At 43.1% G+C, this 19602-nt stretch overlaps 1 protein-coding gene across 3 annotated transcripts in view; it reads left to right on the forward strand.

Annotated features, from left to right (window-relative positions):
• kcnt2a (potassium channel, subfamily T, member 2a) overlaps positions 1 to 19602 on the forward strand; it is a 712068-nt gene that overhangs the window by 553116 nt on the left and 139350 nt on the right. The window lies entirely within an intron of this gene.

A 19602-nucleotide genomic window follows, 5' to 3' on the forward strand; every position in this document is an offset into this window, starting at 1 on the left:
TTATGAGGGGCATGGATAGGGTAAATAGGCAAAGTCTTTTCCCTGGGGTCGGGGAGAGCAGAACTAGAGGGCATTGGTTTAGGGTGAGAGGGGAAAGGTATAAAAGAGACCTAAGGGGCAACGTTTTCACACAGAGGGTGGTACATGTATGGAATGAGCTGCCAGAGGAAGTGGTGGAGGCTAGTGCAATTGCAACATTTAAAAGGCATCTGGACGGGTATATGAATAGGAAGGGTTTGGAGGGATATGGGCTGGGTGCTGGCAGATGGGACTAGATTGTGTTGGGATATCTGTCGGTCGGTGTGGACGGGTTGGACCGAAGGATCTGTTTCCGTGCTGTACATCTCTATGCCTTTATGACTCTGTGACCAGGCGTCATCTCACGCTGTAGCAATCAAACACAAAGATTGAGGCGACAGTGAAGTTTGTCAAAGGGATCATAAAGAAATCAGGCAAAAGCAGCAGAGGCTTGAACAAGGCAATCGCTGATGAGATGAAGAGGCCAAACTGCCTCACTGGGAAGACCTAGCAACAGCCCTCTATAAAATTAGATGAGTTTTCTGATGACTTAGAGGTAGGGAAGCATAGGAGAGAGTTGAGTATGAGGAGGATTGAGTGTGAAATGCGAAATTGGATGCGAAAAGGAGGAATGGAGGAACTCTCTTAGACACACATTCCCTCCGTATTCCGATCTTCAACGGTGGCTCAAAAGAGCTAGGTAAAAGGCAACTCATATTCCAGACTCCATAGTCATCAAGGGTAAGCATTACTTTGGTAAAGGGTGAATTTTCTGCTGTTCACTTCAGCCACCTTTAAAACAAAGATCAGTAGTGTATGGTCTAAATATTGTTGGCATTGATGTGGCAGCCAATGTGAAATAGGAGCCAAATCTGTAAGGAGTAAAATATGGTGCTCATTTGCTGTGTTTTTAGTTGTGACAAAATTGCTCCATGAAGAGATTTTATTTTGAGTGCTAATATGCTGCATGCATGTTGCACAATAATTGACCAGGGAGATAAGGGAATTAACAGTCAAGTGCCCCTTATTGCTGCAGTGGAATATTACTGATTTGATGTCGTCAACAATGTTTTGGACATAAAAATTGAAATTTTTCTGAAAAATAAAAATTGCAAGCACACACGGTCTGCTGTTAGGACACTGTGAGAAAATGATGAAGCTGTTCAGCAAACAACACATCATAATCTGCTGACAGGTCTGTGCATTGTGATTGACTGCTGTCAACATTGCAATAGGAAGCAGCTTTACCATACACCATGCAAAAGGCTGCTTCTGCTTTTCACTTCATATCGTCTGTTTTTTGTTGTTGCTTCTGGAAGGTGGGTGTTGTTGACCAAGCAAGCATTTGCTTCCCATCCCTATTGGCCTGGAGAAGGTGCTGATCAGCTGCCCAGTGTGCTGCTATGGAGGGAGAGCCACAATTTTGACCCAGCGCCAGTGAAGAAATGACAATATAGTTCTATTTCAGGACAGTGTGTGGCTAGGGGTGGGTGTGTATCTTGCATCTGGTGGTGATGTTCCCATGTGTCAGTTTGCCTTGTCCTACTAAATGGTATAATCTGTGGGTTTTGCAGGTATGTTTTGAAGAGGTTTGGTGACGTTTTACCATATATCATGTAGACTACTGTCATTGTGCATCAGTGGCGGATGGAGTGAATGTTTGTGGATGTGGTGCCAAGCAACTGGGCTCTTTTGTTGATTGTGAAGAATTCAGCCATGACAAGGCAGGCTGGGTGGCTGCTCTCTTGAGGTGATTGACCTCCAACAGGCACAGCCCTCTTTCTCTGCACTGAGAATGACTCCAAAATTCTCCAGAGAATGTTTCTCCAGATATCTATTGACTCCAAAAACAGAGGTTCCTGGAAAAGCTCAGCAATGGCAGCATCCATGGAGAGAAATCAGAGTTAATGTTTCGGGTCTGGTGACCCTTTCTCAGAGGTCTTCTTCAGAGGAAGGGTCACCAGACCTGAAACGTTAACTCTGATTTCTCTCCATGGATGCTGCCAGACCTGCTGAGCTCTTCCAGCAACTTCTGTTTTTGTTTCTGATTTACAGCATCCGCAGTTCTTTCAGTTTCTGTTGACTCCAGTTTTGTTCAGCTCTATACACAATTGAACAGGGTGCTTTGATATCAAAAGCAAACATTTTCACTTCACCTCTGGAGTTCAGCTCTTTTGTCTATGTTTGGACCAAAGCCGTAATGAGATGAGGAGCTAATTGGCCCTGAAGGAATCTAAACTGGGAGTCAGTGAGCAGGTTATTCCTTTGCTTGTTATCACCCATTGACAATCCTTTCCATCACTTTCCTGATAACAGCAGTAGACTGCTAGGGTGGTAATTGGATAATTGAGTTTGTTTTGCTCTTTTTGGACAGGACATAGTTGGGCAATTTTCCAGCTTTATTAGGGATTTGGCTAGATCTGGAGTGCAAGTCTTCTGTAATATTGTTGGAACGTTGTCAGGGTCCACAGCCTTTGCAGTGTCCAGCATTTTCAACTGTTTCTTGATATCATGTTTGGAGTGAACCTGATTGGTTGAAGACTGGCAGCTGTAATGGTGCAGAGCCCGGAGGAGACCAAGATGTTAATCCACTCAGTACTTGTGGCTGAAATGCACTTAATGCCATATCAATGCCTCCTTGTTCTGAATCACTGACTGGCTGAGCCTGTTTCTATCTCGTCTGAAATTGGTTCTGAGTATATTGTGCGCCTCTCTCCTGGGAGGCCTGACGTGGGTCCACAATTGTTCCATCGAGCCTCGATGGCAATCGTCAGTCAATTGCCTGTTCTGTCACTCCTCCCCATAGATTGAATGTCAGACACACACTTGAAGTTATGTCAGGAGAGGAAAATACAGTGAGGGACCATATTGGGCCAACAGCAGCGAGTGCTGTGGAACTGGGAAGATAAATTCATGGCTCCACATCAAATCTTTTGCTTTTAAAAGGAACTTCAGGCTGCTTTGCTCTCTTGAAAAATTGAGCTGAGTGCTACACTCAATGCATCTCAATTTCCTTGGTGGGTCTTAAGCCATACATTTGTCCTCTCCGATATGTATATTTAGCATCTGTAAAATGGATGCATCAAGGTCCAATTTCTGCCTTTCCACCTCCTTTGTGAAATATGGCGTTTATTAATATCCCTGGCTATTCCCAGCACAGGGGCGAGGGATGCAAGTGACCCTGCCTAGCATTCCATTTCGTCTCCTCTTCTCTCTCTCTCTTCCTTCTAAAGCCAGAGAAAGAGAGACCTGGGGGTCCCATCACCAGATGTAAGGGCAAGAATAAAGAAACTAAGAAAAAGATACTGAAAAGCTCAACTTTCACTAATCATAATTTAAAATCTGGTTTCATCTCTGCTCCAAACAAAGGCACAGCTGGTCCTCCTGATATGTGAACAATGCTGCAACCTGATCATTAATTTTATGAGTGAACTGAGCACATTACAGAGTGAAATCAAAATCAAGCCTGTGCTCATTTAATTTCATGCATTAACACATTAAAGTCAAGCTCATGTATTTTATGCAAGAGCACTTCAGAATGAAAAGTTGCAGTGAAACTGGAGGCACAGGGTCCTCCTGCTAATCGCGAGCTTGATTCTATTCCGTTCCAACTTCAGGGATCATACACATGACCCCAGTGTCACTTTCCAGCTTCTTTGTTTCTGCATCATCTCTGTCCCACAAATGTTGCTTCTTTACCCAGTCAGCACAAACACTAGTGCTTCATTCAGAGAAACATACTGCGCTGACGAAGGCCAATCAGCCCACTGTAATAATGCTGGCTGTTGTGTAAAAGGGTAAGGGTCTGAAATGGTTAATAATGAGGAGGGTATAAAGCACCATCCAATCATACCATACTCACTTGGACAGGGAAGGATCTTGAAGCAGTAAGGTCTAACAGCAAAATCTCCCTGATTGCTCCAGTAAGGTCTTTCATAACAGTGTAACTTGTTGCTTATCATGCAGCAATCTGTATCCAGTTTAAACAAAAGCCTAGGATTAGTAGGCTATCTCATGCTGCCAGACCTGCTCAGCTTTTCCAGCAATTTATGTTTTTGTTTCTGATTACAGCATTCGTAGTTCTTTCGGTTAGCACTGCTGCCTCACAGCGTCAGAGACCCGGGTTCAATTCCCGCCTCAGGCGACTGACTGTGTGGAGTTTGCACGTTCTCCCCGTGTCTGCGTGGGTTTCCTCCGGGTGCTCCGGTTTCCTCCCACAATCCAAAAATGTGCAGGTTAGGTGAATTGGCCAAGTTAAATTGCCCATAGTGTTAGATGAAGGGGTAAATGTAGGGGAATGGGTCTGGGTGGGTTGCGCTTCGGCGGGTCAGTGTGGACTTGTTGGGCCGAAGGGCCTGTTTCCACACTGTAAGTAATCTAATCTAATCTAGTGGTAATCCAAGAAACATCATGAAGCAATGAAGATTCTTAACCATACAGACAGTAGGATATTGTCGAAGGAAATATATTAAAGAAATGAGATTCATTTTAGAGAGCCTGGGAGAGTGGGATTCATTCAGTAAAATCATAAAGCACAAATGATCTATTTAAAGCATAAAAAGCGGGACTTCTCCATTTAATTTGTGCTAAACATTAAGCCCAAGTATTCTCAGAGTTGTCACAAATACGAAAATATTTATTCAACCGATCAAAAGATCCCAATTTACCTGACTGATGAACTTAAGTAAAAGGGAAACACTGACTAGGTTTCTGTAATTCACAAGAAAATGCATGCTTATTATGAACAAATTATCCATAATGTTTAAAAGATAAGTTTATGAATAAGTAATGTTTGGAGAGATGTTGGCCAAGTAGAGGCAGTGGGACTGGGTGAGTTTGGGATTGTGGTCGGCATGGACTGGTTGGACCAAACGGTCTGATTCCATGCTGTATGACTCTATGACTCTCAATAACTAATGGACAAAATGATATAAGAATTGGTGTCTTCAATCCTTTTCTCTTAAACACTACATTTTCTGAAATTCACTCTTTCACAAACAGAGATGCACAAGACATGGATATAAGGGTGGGAAAACCAATCCGGGAAGTACAGTTCAATGGCTCCAGCCTGGAGCACAGGAGCTGATGGAGGTTCTTTGGGTTTCCTTCAATGATTTTTAGCTCTTTAGCAATAAGGACGAGGTAGCTTGTACACCAATGTTCTCCTTAACCCACTGGTTAAATATTTGTCCCTTTCAGAGTCTCTGCAGGTAACTCTCTCCTCCTCCTTTTACACCAATGACCCTTTTGAGGAGATATCTTAGCCACACTCATGTGATCTTTCTCCGTTTTGTTTCGTTTTTAAAATACAAATCCAATTCCAGGTTCACCATCAATTATTTGATCAAGTGACTTCTGTTCATGCGACATTTTCCCCAATGTCTTCAAATGTAATTGCATTTACCTTCCCTGAGTACCTCAGTTATGCTAACATTTAATACAGGTACGTCATGATGCAGAGGACTTTTTAAATTAAATGCGTAATTTGGACAGAGGTATTTTGGAAACATGTAATAGAGAAATATATTACAGGTGTCAGAGCATGAGTGGCTAAGAAAAATAATGTGCCCAAAAATGTTAGTTTCCATCAGACATCACCATGGATAAGTTCTTGTACTTGGCTGGTTCACAATGATGTATTTTGATCAAAAATAGTTTTAGAATAGAAAGTGTGTGAGAAAATGTTCCTTTTTGTCCAAAGCATAATGCCTTAAAGCAGCCTCAGTCAATGAATCCATGATAACTGATTGAAAATAGCTGTATTGATTGTGATACTCACTTCACAAGGGCAACTCTATGGTGGCAACTGTTCCTTTCCCTTCCATTTTTTTGAAGTTAGCAGAAGGAGAGAGAGAGGACAGGATCCTCAACACCATTTATAATCTGAGACCTTGGTGAATAATGTCCTTTGCAGGTACTTTTACTTGAAACAGTGAATAATAGCACAAACAACAAAATGTCAGGTCTGATGTCAAGAGAGGAATCCTGAGTTAGAAATGACTTTGCCCCAGTTTATTTTGGGGATGGGGGGGGTGGGAGAGGGATGAGGTTGTGGCGGGGGTGGTGGGTGTGCAGCTGTTGTGATGTACAATGCACCTGTACTCTCTCACTTTGTGATTTCAGTATGGCAGTCTATGGCCCATAGGCTGGTCACTTCTGATTTACAGCAGCTCTGTGAGCTCAGCGCATGCAGGTGGTAATGCTAATGTGTTACTCAGCAATCCTGTGGTACTGGGCAGAAGTGGGTGCTGAAGATGCTGGTAATTAGAGTCAAGATTAGAGTGGTGCTGGAAAAGCACAGCAGGTCAGGCAGCCTCCGAATGACCTTGTTCCTGATGAAGGGCTTTTGCCCGAAACATCGATTTTTCTGCTCCTCGAATGCTACTTGACCTGCTGTGCTTTTCCAGCACCACTCTAATCTTGACTCTAATCATGGGGGACAGGCAGCCTGGCTTTAGCTTTGTGGTTTTGAAAGGCAAGTTGGAGCCACAGCTTGCCATTATGGAAAATGCTGCAAAATGAGTGCTGACTCATTCAGAATGACCAGGTTGATAGAGGAGATGCCAGAGCCATTAGTGCTGCAGGTGAGTGAAAAGAGAGATTGCAGATTCCTACGGAGATCCAGGTGATCCTCGAGGACCATCATGTTAAGAGAGTGAGGGCACATGGCCAAGAGACTCAGCTGCTGAAGTTTGGACACCTGATAACAGCACCACAAGTGGTTGATAACCTTGTAGGAAGGATCAACATCTGGGAGTACATCTTCCCAAGACATCGCCTCTCTATGAGAGCACCAACCTCCCACACTGCTCTCCACCCATCATTTACCTAACAGTACACCCAGACCATATGCCTAACATGGAGGTACTCCAGCCTACTGTCACATACACACCACTGTCTCACACAAGCATCTTGATGCTTACACATATTTCCAGCTATTCAGCTATGTCAGGCAGACCATCACCCTCTCAGAACAAGGAGACACACAGTGGGAAGGAACAGCGCAGAGTTTGTAGGGGACCAGGCTGCTTGCATTTCCTGATTCCTACAGGGGAGATGGCTCTCAGCCTCCTGATACTGGCTGTGACAGGGCCTAGCTCTAATGTTGCTGGGAATATTATGGATGACTGCCTCCTCCTGCCTTATAACATTGCTCATCCTGTTAGATGAGCAAGCTGCTGCTGGGTGTGTGACCAGGGACCTTTTTTCTCTCCACCCCATCCACATTCCCTCAGTCCAACATTACCCATCTGAATTCCTGCCTTCAGATATCCAGAAATGGTCACCTGCTGAGCCACAGCTGCCTGAGGGGGAAGTGGAAGAGAAGCAGCATAATCCTGATGCATCAGTCCCCGCAGTCGATCTGACGGGCACTGGATCTGGAAGTGAATTGGAGGTTAGTATAGATTTGGTATCAACACATGGTAAACCACTGGACACCCTAGCCTGCAGTCAGATGGGATGTTTCTTTCCCACTCTCTGGAAGTTGAAGTGATAGAAGGGTTCTGCTGCAGTGGTCTCAGATCAGCGCATTAATGGGATCGTAAATGCACATTGGGATGATGGGTCCAGTTGCTGGACTTTCTGCTATTGTCATGTTGGAATTGTCTCTCAGTTGACTGAGGGCGCGGCACGGCTGACACTCCCTGCAATCCCGACTCGATATCTCTGATATTTAACAGAACCAGAGGCATTGCCATTGCTCTCCTCAGAGCAGTCGCAACCTTTGTTATTCTTCATTCATTCACAGGATATCGACATCACTGGCTAATCCGCGATCCATAATTGCCTGGAAAAGGTGGTGGTGAGCTGCTTTTTGGAACCGGTGCAGCTTTTGGGTGTACAGATACTTAATGACAGCAAGAGATATTCAGGATTTTGACCCAGCCATTGTGAAGGAACAGTGACACGGTTCCACAGCAGAATGGTGTGTGGTGCTTGGGGAAACTTGAAGTTGGTGGTGGCCATATATATCTATCCTCCTTGTTCTTCTAGCTGGTACACATCACGGATTTGCTATCGGAGGAGTCTTGGTGAGTTATCACAGTGCATCTTGTTGTTATGTACACTGCTACCACTGTATACCTGTGGTGGAGAAAATGAAGGATGAAGATGGTGAACAGGGTGCCAGACACGCTGGTTGCTTTGTTCTGGATGGTAACAAGCCTCTTGAATGTTGTTGGAGTTGCACTTATCTATCATATGCCTGACCTGTGCTTTGTAACAGGTGGGCAAGGTTTGGGGAGGTGGACTGCCTCACAACAGCCCCTGACCTGCTCTCATAGCCATGGTATTTATACGGCTGGTATATTCAACAACGGTAATGAGGTTCAGTGTCAAAGGATGATGGTTAGGTTCCTTCTTATTTGAGGTGGTCATTGTCCAGAATTTTCTGCATATGGACACAGCCTACTTCACTATCTGAGGATACTAAGGAGTTATAAATGGTGTTGAATATTGTGTAGTCATCAGCAAAGGACCTGACCTCTGACTTATGATGGAGGAATGGTAATTGATGAAGCAGCTGAAGATGGTTGGGCCTAGGGCTAACCAGAAAAGCTCTTGCAGAGATGCCCTAGGGCTGAGAGGAATAGCTTCCAACAGTCGCATCCATCTTTGTGCTTGATATGACTCCAATCAACAGGAGTTTCTCCCTGATTTCTATTGATTGCAGTTTTGCAAATTCTTGATTCCATACTTGATCAAATGCGACCTTGTTGTCAAGGACATGTCCTCTCTGAAGTTCAGCTCCTTTGTCCATATTTGGCTGCATTGGCTGCAAGGAAGTCAGGAGCTAAGTGACAGAACTCAAACTAAGCATCAATGAGCTAATCATTCCTGAGCAAGTGCTGCTTGATAGCACTGACATTGAGAGTAGACTGATGGGATGCTAATTTGCCAGATTGGATTTGTTCTGCGTTTGGTGTACAGGATGTATTAGGGCAATTTCCCACATGTTTGGTAGATGCCAGTGTTGTGACTGTACTGGAACAGCTTAGCTAGTTGCAGGGCTAGTTCTGGAGCACAATACCATTTTGAGAACATTACCAAGGCCAGTAGCCTCTGTAGTGGAAGTGCCTGCAATTGTTTCTTGATGTTATGTGCAGTGATTCGAATTGTTTGAAGACTAGCTTCTATGATGCTGGGGACCTCTGAAGAGGACAAGATAGATTATCAGCTTGGCACTACTGGCTGAAGATGGTTAGGAGTACTTCAATCTCATCTTTTGCACTGCTGCTCTGGGCTCCCCAACATTTGAGGATGACGATTTTTGTGCAACCTCCCCTTTCTGTTAATTGTTGAGTTGTTGACCATTATTCATGAGTGGATGTGACAGGACTGCAGAACTTAGATATGATCCATTGGTTGTGAGATTGCCCAGTCCTGACTGTTGCATCTTGCTTTTGCTGTTTGGCAATGCAAGTAGTCCCACGTGGTAGATTTACCAGGTTCACCCCTTATTTTTCGCTGTGCTTGGAGTTGCTCTTGGCATACCATCCCACAGGCTTCATTGAACCCAGGGTCAATCTGTAAAAGGAGTGTGGTGTACATGTAGAGCCATTAAAGACATAGATTACAGTAGAATCCAGTCCTACTCCTGTGGATGACCCACAGCTGCTCATGGATGGTCACTGTGGTCCCACTTCCCTATCATCTCTGTGAGGATAAAGCATGCTATCCAGCAAGTACATCAAACAGCCCCAAAAAGCAGTTCACACACACTTGCCAGAAGAAGAAATTCAATAGATTTTGTTTGCTAGCAAGTGGAGTGCTTTCCTTTGTACTTTAAGTAACACTACTGTCGGGCCTATCTTACTTAGAGCTGCTTTTGTTTTCAAAGAGTAGGCATCCCAGGTTTTACCAGGACCTGCATTTTCCCAATTTGGCATTCAAACAGTCCATCATAAAGGAAGGGATAAACACCGTAGCAGGGACAGATCTTATAAAATGGGGTAGTGGAATCCATTTGGATGGAGCGTAAGAAATAAATTAGAGGCAAGAAATTTTGATTGCTTGCAGTTTTTGGAGATTGATTGCACCTACGCTTCCTATGCTGTTTCCTTCCTTGATCTTGAAAGATTTCATTCCAGCAGCTTTGCAAGAGAAGCTGTCCTCAAGCTGTCAAAGAAAGTTTCTTTACAAACACTCAAACTCCACCTTTTCTGGGATTGATACCTACAAAAGTATCAAAGTAAGATACTACTGAGATGTGAGAAACCTGAAATAGAACAGAAAATATTGGAAATGTTCAGCAGGCCAGGCAGTATATCTGTGGATTTTCTATTGATTCTAATAGGAGATGTACACTGTCTCTCACACACTCACATGCACACACACACACGCACACATACACACTCATACTGTCACACAGTTCCTCACACACTGTGTCTCTCATACACTGTCTCTCACACACACTCTCACACTCTCTCATACTGTCTCTCTCACAGTGTGTCTCTCACACACACTCTCTCACACATTGTCTCTCTCATACACACACTCTCTCTGTCTCAGTCTAACACATTCACACACATATACACAATCTCTCTCATGCACTCACAACACATTGTCTCTCACACACTCTCTCTCACACACACGCACAGTCTCTCTCACTCTCAGACACTGTCTCTCACACACACAATCTCTCTCTCATACTCTTACACACTCACACTGTCTCTCACACACTCACACTGTCTCTCACACATACACACTGTCTCACACTCATTCTCTCACACTCATTCTCTCACACTCATTCTCTCACACTCTCTCTCACACACTCACACACTATTTCACTGTCTCTCATACACAGACTCTCACTCACTGTCTCTCACATACCCTCACACACTCTCTCACACACTCTCTCACATACTCACACACTGTCTCACACACTCACATACTGTCTCACACACACTATCTCACACACTCTTTCTCTCTCACACTGTCACACACTCTCTTACACTGTCTCGCTCTCCCTCACTCACACACACAAACACTCTCATTGTCTCTCACACTGTCTCTCACACACTCACACACACATACTGTCTCACACACACTATCTCACACATTATCTCACACACTGTCTCACACTCATACTCACACACACTCTCTCACACTGTCACACACTCTCTTACACTGTCTCACTCTCTCTCACTCACTCATACACACAAACGTTCTCATTGTCTCTCACACACAGACTGTCACACACTGTCTCTCACATACCCTCTCACACTCTCTCACATTGTCTCTCACACACACACACTGTCTCACACACGCACACACTGTCTCACACACACACATATTGTCTCACACACACTCATATTGTCTCACACACACTTATATTGTCTCACACACACTCTCACACACACTCTCACACACTGTCTCTCACACATCCTCACACACTATCTCACACACACTCTCACACACTCTCTTTCATACACTGTCTCTCACACTGGCACACACTCTTCTCACACTGTCTCTCACACAGACTATCTGTCACACTATCTCTCACACACACTCACACACTGTCTCTCACACTCTCATGTATTCACACTTGCACACACACTGTCTCTCTCTCTCTCTCATACTCTCACACACACACATTGTCTCTCACACACTTTCTCACACTGTATCTCACACACACACACATACTGTCTCTCCCACTGTCTCTCATATAACACACACACTGTCTCTCACACTCACTCTCACACATTCTCTCTCTCTCTCACACACACACACTCTTTCACTCCCTTTCACTCACTCACACACAAACATTCTCACTGTCTCTCATACTGTCTCTCACACTCAGACTCTCAGACACTGTCTCTCACATACCCTAACACACACTCTCACACTGTCTCCCACACTCTCTCATGCTCTCACACTGTCTCACACACACACACTCTCATGCTGTCTCTCACACTGTCTCTCACACACTCTCTCTCACTCACTCTGTCTCATACTCTCACACACACACACTCTCTCAGATTGTCTCTTACATACTCTCACTCACTCTCTCACACTGTCACACACACACACACTCTCACATGCTGTCTCTCAGACACTCTCACTCACTGTCTCTCACACACACACATACACACTGTCTCACACACTTTCCCTCATACTGTCTCTCACAGACTCTCATACACTCTCTCTCTCACACTCTCTCACATACCCTCTCACACACACTGTCTCTCTCTCTCAGACATACACACAGTCTCACACTGTCTCTCACAGATCCCACACTCTCACACTGTCTCTCACACACTATCACTCACTCTCTCACACACACACACACTCTCACATGCTGTCTCTCACACACTCACTCACACACACTCTCACAGTGTCTCTCACACACTTTCCCTCACACTGTCTCTCACAGACACTCACACACACTCTCTCACACTGTTTCTCACTCTCTTTCACACATTCTCTCACACAATCTCTCACTGTCTCTCACACCCACACCCCCTCCCACTGTCTCTCACACACACTTTTACTCACTCACACACATTGTCTCACCCTGTCTCACTCACGCACACTCACACACAGTCTCACACTCTCTCACAGACACACACACTCACACTGTTTCTCACATACTCTAACTCTCACACTATCTCTCACACAGTCGCACACACACTCTCTCACATGCTGTCTCTCACACACTCTCACTCACTCTCTCAGTGTCTCTCTCACACACACAGTTTCACACTATCACTCACAGACTCACACACTCTCTCTCACAATCTCTCAGTCTCTCACACACGCTCTCACACAAGCTTTCACACTGTCTCTCTCACACCCACACCCTCTCCCATTGTCTCTCACACACACTCTTACCCACTCACACACATTGTCTCACACTGTCTCTCACACACATACACTCACACTGTCTCTCTCTCTCTCACTCACACACACACAAACACTCCCTCACTGTCTCTCACACACAAAGTCTCACACTGTCTCTGACAGACTCACACTCTCTCACACCGTTTCTCACACACACTCACTCTCACACAGTCGCACACTCTCTCACATGCTGTCTCTCACACACTCTCACTCACTCTCTTAGTGTCTCTCTCACACATACACAGTTTCCCACTGTCACTCACAGACTCACACACTCTCTCTCTCAATCTCTCTCTCACACTCTCTCACACTCTCTCACAAACTCTCACACTGTCTCTCACACTCACACATACTCTTACACAGTAATTTTCTGTCATGCACGCACACACTCACATGCAAACACCCCCCCACACACTCACACATACTCTCACGTGCTTACACTTACTCTCTCTCACTGTTACTCTCTCACTCTTACATGTCACACCAGTCCCTTACTTGCATACATGCATGTACACACGCATGTTCTCTCATTCTCTCACTCACTCACCCACTCTCTCTCTCTCTATCTCCCTCTCACACATGTCAAGCTACTCTCTCACACTCATGTGCACACCAAAGTTCTATTCAAGGAATGGAAAATCATGCCAAGGCAACTTTTATACTTTGCGCTGCTAATGGAGGTATTGATGACCCAGAGTTTAGAGATGGAAAGACTGTGTTGCTCAAAAAGAGCAATCTAACACTTCTGGTAAAACAACATGTCTATACTTCAGCAAGAGAGGTGCAACTAAACTGGAGTTGATGTTATTTTCCATTACACAGCACAGCATCTGTCACTCACTCTAATGAGCACCAGGAAGCAACCTTCTCAAAATACTAGGCAATCCAATAATTCTGACAGCCAGAGATTCCACTGTCAAAATGTCTCAGGATTATTGCTGTGCTGGGTCTTTTGATTATAGGTGTTTTTTATCAGAAGAAGAAGAATATGCAAAAACAAGCTAACTTCTGTAAAACAGAATAGAAGTATGGCTTGGGCCAACATATTCAATTTGAAATACCATCCAGCTCCCTTAAGTCAATATTTTTTTCCCTCAGCATATTTCCAAATGCTACTGCACAGACAGAAAGAACTAAGACGAGCAAATTGGTCTTTCTGTCTGCAGCAGAATTCCACTGTGTATTGGCAAACACGCCAGTGGTGAGTGTCTTGCTAACTGATTGCCTGCTAAGCCACAGTACATTTAATGCTCTTCACCATTTCAAGCAAGAGATCTTCCTCAACAAACCAGAGATTAAAAGTAAAGATCGCACCCAGGTCAACAGCAAACCTATGGAGTGTAACCTAATGCAAGGCAGCAAATATGAAACTTATTGCTCTCTCGACTGGTTTATGCATAGCAGCAAATGCGAAAGAATGGAAATGAACTGCAGAAATGGCTCTTTTGTTTGTAATAAATAAAACCAAACTCTGAAATGTATTGTCATGGAAAGTGGCCTGTTTGTCAATACCCATGTTTTCTGCTCATTATTTCCCTCACCAACAATAAAAACAAATTTATTTATTGTTTTTTTTCATAAAAATTTGTTTAGAATGTTCTCAGCAAATGAAGCTGCAAAGGGTTTGATCGCTGAATAAAATCAATATTCAAAAAATTCAACATAATTTTGAGCTCTTCAAAAATATTTCTTTAAAGTGTTATCACTTTGATACTTAAGTTATTGCTTGGTAGTGTCACATTCACCATTACCAGATTCTTCATAAATTCCAGTCTTGACTATAACTACACTTTTCTAACAGTTGTTTAAGAAAGTCAATTATTTAATGGCTTGGCTTACTTTCAGATTAGGTTGATTTTTCTGCTAAGATCGATTATTGAAAGTTTATGTTGTATCTTTATTTGTAGAAGAGACGGCTTCACATGCAGTAATCATTATTCAAATGTTTTGCTTGTCAGTGTTTAGTGGTTTTGCAAACACAGAAGTCAGCTTCCAGTTAATCTTTCTTGAATAAATGCATACAAATGGATGTGAAGTTTCTAGAATAAAAGTCAACGTTTTTGACAAAACAACAGTCAATGGTGGGTGAAAATGATGCAGAACTAACATGAACTGAGATTATTCTCAATAGAGACTAGTAATTATAAAGTGATCCTCATCATATTTATTTTCTTTCAATCATTTTAAATACTCAGGGAGATTGCAAGATGAATACCATATTAGAGCCATACTCAAACTGAAACACAGCCTATTGTTCTTGTATATCTCATTAGTGCTTGTTCTATGCTTTGTAAGTGGTTCAGTTCTCTATTCAATTTACTGATCTCATGACACGATGTTAAAACTTTATCATTCTAGGCATGAGGAGACTCAATATTTTGTAACAGCCATATAGTGTTACTGTATGACAACTGTGTATTGTGAGTACAGCAAATGTTACAATCAAATAATTCCAATACAAGTCCCTGTGTAAGATTTGGGGTTTTTGCTTTAGTTTTGATTGTAAGATCTAATTCAACTACAACTATACAAAACTGAATACAGAAATAGGACTGAGAAAGGCAATCCAAAAGGAATATAAGTCCTGTTCACTTAGAAGACTCATTCTAGTTACAAATTGTTTCCATGAGTTTGACAAAATTTATTGAATTTATGCTAACAGCTACAAAGAATGATGCTCAAAAGCAATAGATTCATTCAGTTCACAATGTAATAATATCAGTTTGCAGTGCCTCTGATGATGGATCATATGGTTCTTGATCTATTGTGTTGACTGAAATTTTCTTCTATCTTTGGTCATCTCACTATGCACCGTGCTACTTAGAGTCGCTGTTGATTACCATTGTTCACCACAGTCTCTGTTCCCAATCAAAGAATATCAAATTCAATAACTTTAGGGCTTGAACTGTCCCATGTCCTAGCCCCTTCCCCCACACACCAGGTCTTGTTATCACATAAAAACTGAAAGGACTACAGATACTGTAAATCAGAAACAAAAACTGAAATAGCTGGAAATGCTCAGCAGGTCTGGCAGCATCTATGATTAGAAATCAGAGTTAACGTTTTGGATCCGGTGACCCTTCCACAGTCCTCAGTAATAGCTATTCACCCTCCTAGCCAGACCATTACCCACTCCTTTGTCCAACTGTCTTTGGACTCTACCCTAACTTATGGTTTATTCCTTAACCTCCCCCACTCCCCGCACACTGTCTTCTGCTTATAAACCAATATTTCCTACCTACCATCAGTTCTGAGGAAGGGTCACTGAGCCTGAAACATTAACTCTGATTTCTCTGCATGGATGCTGCCAGACCTGCTGAGGTTTTCCAACAATTTCTGTTTTAGTTTCTGATTTGCAGCAGCTGCATTCCTTTTGACTTTTATTTACTATTATATGCTGCACTTACATATTATTTTCTCGAAGAACCCCATTTGTTGATGAAACATGATTTCCCTTTCACAAAACCATGTTGTCTTTGCCTGATTAATTTGTTTTTTTTTTCTAAATCCCTTGCTATATCATTGTTAGTAATTGTTTCTAACATTCTCCCTGTTTTAGCTGATAAGCCAACTACTCAGTAGGTTCCTGCTTTCTGTCACCATTCCTTTATGAATTTTGGAAGATTAAAGTCCATGTATCCACTATCTCATTAGCCCCTTTGTTTAAGAACCAGTGTGAAGTCTATCAGGACCCAGGAAATGTTGGCCCAAAGAGCCTGTAATTTGCTCAATGCCACTTCACAATCAATTGTAATTTTCTCGAGTTCCTCCCTCTCTTCCATTTCCTGATTTACATCTATTTCTGGGATGTTATTTGTACCTTCTGTAGTGAACACCAGCGCAAAATATGTCACAAACAAAGGCAAACATTTTCCAAAACCACAGGAGGACTGGCAGCAACTGTGGAGAGAAAACAGAGTTAAAATTTTGGTTCAGTGACCTTCTTGAGATAGGAGTTCTGAAGAATAGTCACTGGACTGAAATGTCAATTCTGATTAAAAAATATATTAAACTGCATGTAAAATGAAATCATATTATGATCACTGCTCCCCGAGGGTACTTTCATTATTTGGTCATTAATTAACCTTATCTCTTTCTCATTACCTGGTTTAGTGTAGCCTGCTCATAAAAACAGAAATTGCTGGAGACACTCAGCATGTCTGGCAGTTTCTGTACAGGGAAAGCTGAAACTTTATTGCTGGAACAGCACAGCAGGTCAGGCAGCATCTAGGGAACAGAAGATTCGACGTTTCGGGCACATGCCCTTCTTCAGCCTCAGCTTCCGCCTCGGAACACTTCAATCCCAGGGCATCAATACGGACTTCACCAGCTTCCTCATTTCCCCCCCCGCCCCACCTTACCTAAGTTCCAACCTTCCAGCTCAGCACTGTCCTCATGACCTGTCCTACCTGATAATCTCCCTTCCCACCTATCTGCTCCACCCTCCCCCTGACTTATCACCTCCATCCCCACCCCCATTCACCTATTGTACTCTTTGCTACCTTCCCCCACCCTCCTCTCTGACCTATCACCTCCATCCCCACCCCCATTCACCTATTGTACTCTTTGCTATCTTCCCCCACCCTCCTCTCTGACCTATCACCTCCATCACCACCCCCATTCACCCATTGTACTCTTTGCTACCTTCCCCCACCCTCCTCTCTAACCTATCACCTTCATCCCCACCCCCATTCACCCATTGTACTCTTTGCTACCTTCCCCCCACCCTCCTCTTTGACCTATCACCTCCATCACCACCCCCATTTACCCATTGTATTCTTTGCTACCTTCCCCCCACCCTCCTCTCTGACCTATCACCTCCATCCCCACCCCCATTTACCTATTGTACTCTTTGCTACCTTCTCCCCAGCCCCATACCCACCCCCCCTCCCCATTTATCTCTCCACCCTGGAGGCTACCCGCCTCTATTCCTGATGAAGGGCTTTTACCCGAAATGTCAATTTTCCTGCTCCTCGGATGCTGCCTGACCTGCTGTGCCTTTCCAGCACCACTCTGATCTAAACTTTGGTTTCCAGCATCTGCAGTCCTCACTTTTGCCTCTGTAGAGAGAAAGCAGAGTTAATATTGAGTTAAGTGACCCTTCTTCAGAAGTCTGCTTTCTTGTAAAAGTTATACATAGAAGAATATAATTAACTGCTGTGGCTTACTCCAATCACATTTGAGATCAACTTCTTTTTCAAAATTATTATGTTAATGCTGAAACTATTTTAAGTGTTTGAAGTATTAGTGTTTTGTTCTATAGATGTGCTAGAGATGGGAATTCTCTCTGACATGAGCATTGTAAAGGAGTGCCGTTGGAATTAATGGGATTGTATTTTACCACATGTATTAAAATCTTTAGATTTGTGCTATATGTAAATAGCATAGTTTATTCCAGTTCAATTTTTGCTTCCTATGTGCACTGAGTGTCTAATTTATTGTTAAAACCAAATTTGCAGCATCGTATGCTTGTGTTTCAGTGAAAGACCATCTTGTTAAAGCCAAAAAAAACCCAAAAAAAACAAAAGATAATCTATCTAATCAGAATTCAGTCTGGAATCTGACTTGTTCAGTAATAATATCTACTGGGATCGTAAGTAGGAAATCCATGAACAATTTTAGCAAACTTATCTTTTTAAAGAACCAGATTTATTTTAGAAACAGCAACAATTAAACTTTAGGAAATTACGCTCTCAAACTCACGTTAAGGAATCGATAAAGTGAGTACTTTAATAAAGCAAACAATATTAACTGATTAGGAAAAAGAACAAGGAGCTGTGGATGCTGGAAATCCGGAAGAAAAACAGAAATTGCTGGGAAAACTCAGCAGGTGTGGCAGCACTTGTGGAGAGAAGGGTCATTGGACCCAAAATGTTTACTCTGCTCTCTGGCCACAGATGCTGCCAGACCTGCTGAATCTCAGTAGTACCAGAATCCAGATCTAATAATAAATTGTGATTTGTCATATGTTTTATCAAGTACACTTGATAAAAGTGAGTGGTGATCTGAGAAAATTCTATCGGCTCCCCAGGAGTTTGGACTAGTGAGTCCCTGTTACCCACTTCTTATTTATCCAATGTCAAAACAAAATTCTCTATACTCTTCAGCTTCAATCACCAATACCCAGTTGATCAGTATTAATCATTTATGTTTCTGAAGTACTGATTCTTATGCTAAAAAAATGGGATAGACTTCTCTCCTTCCTGGCGTGGTTTAAGTACAATGGTGTGTCAGTGATGTGCTCACCAGAGCATACTTCAGAGTCTTATCTCCAGAGACAATCTGTCAAGGAAGAAGCCTCTGAGCTGGTAGAGAGAGCAGATGAAAGCCTTGCTAGAACATCCTCTGAGGATTCAGTGCCTTCCTGCTCCAAAGTAGAGGTGGAGCACTTATCTCTTCCTGACAGAAGTTGACTAGATGCTTGCACATCATTGAAGAGGAAGAGAGGGGATTATTTCTTGAAGATGGGCAAAAGCTTATGGAGATTAAGAATGAATTAACACTAGCAGTGATGGGATAACAATGCAACACAACACAAGATAGTCTATTTGGTTTGTATCGCATTGTGTTCTATGCTGCTGGGCGTTCCTGGTCACCTGGAGATAGAGTCATGACCTAGGCTGCAATTGGTGCCCAGGTTGGCTGTTTCTGGTGGTGGCTGGAAAAAGGACTTGCCAACCTGGACACCAATTGCATCCTGGGTCTTGACTGTATCTCCGGGTGACTAGGAGATATGTATGG

The sequence above is a fragment of the Chiloscyllium plagiosum genome, unplaced genomic scaffold (genome assembly GCF_037043375.1).
Source record: "Chiloscyllium plagiosum isolate Xiang-an unplaced genomic scaffold, Cpla_swu_hap1 HiC_scaffold_9, whole genome shotgun sequence".
Lineage (NCBI taxonomy): Eukaryota > Metazoa > Chordata > Chondrichthyes > Orectolobiformes > Hemiscylliidae > Chiloscyllium > Chiloscyllium plagiosum.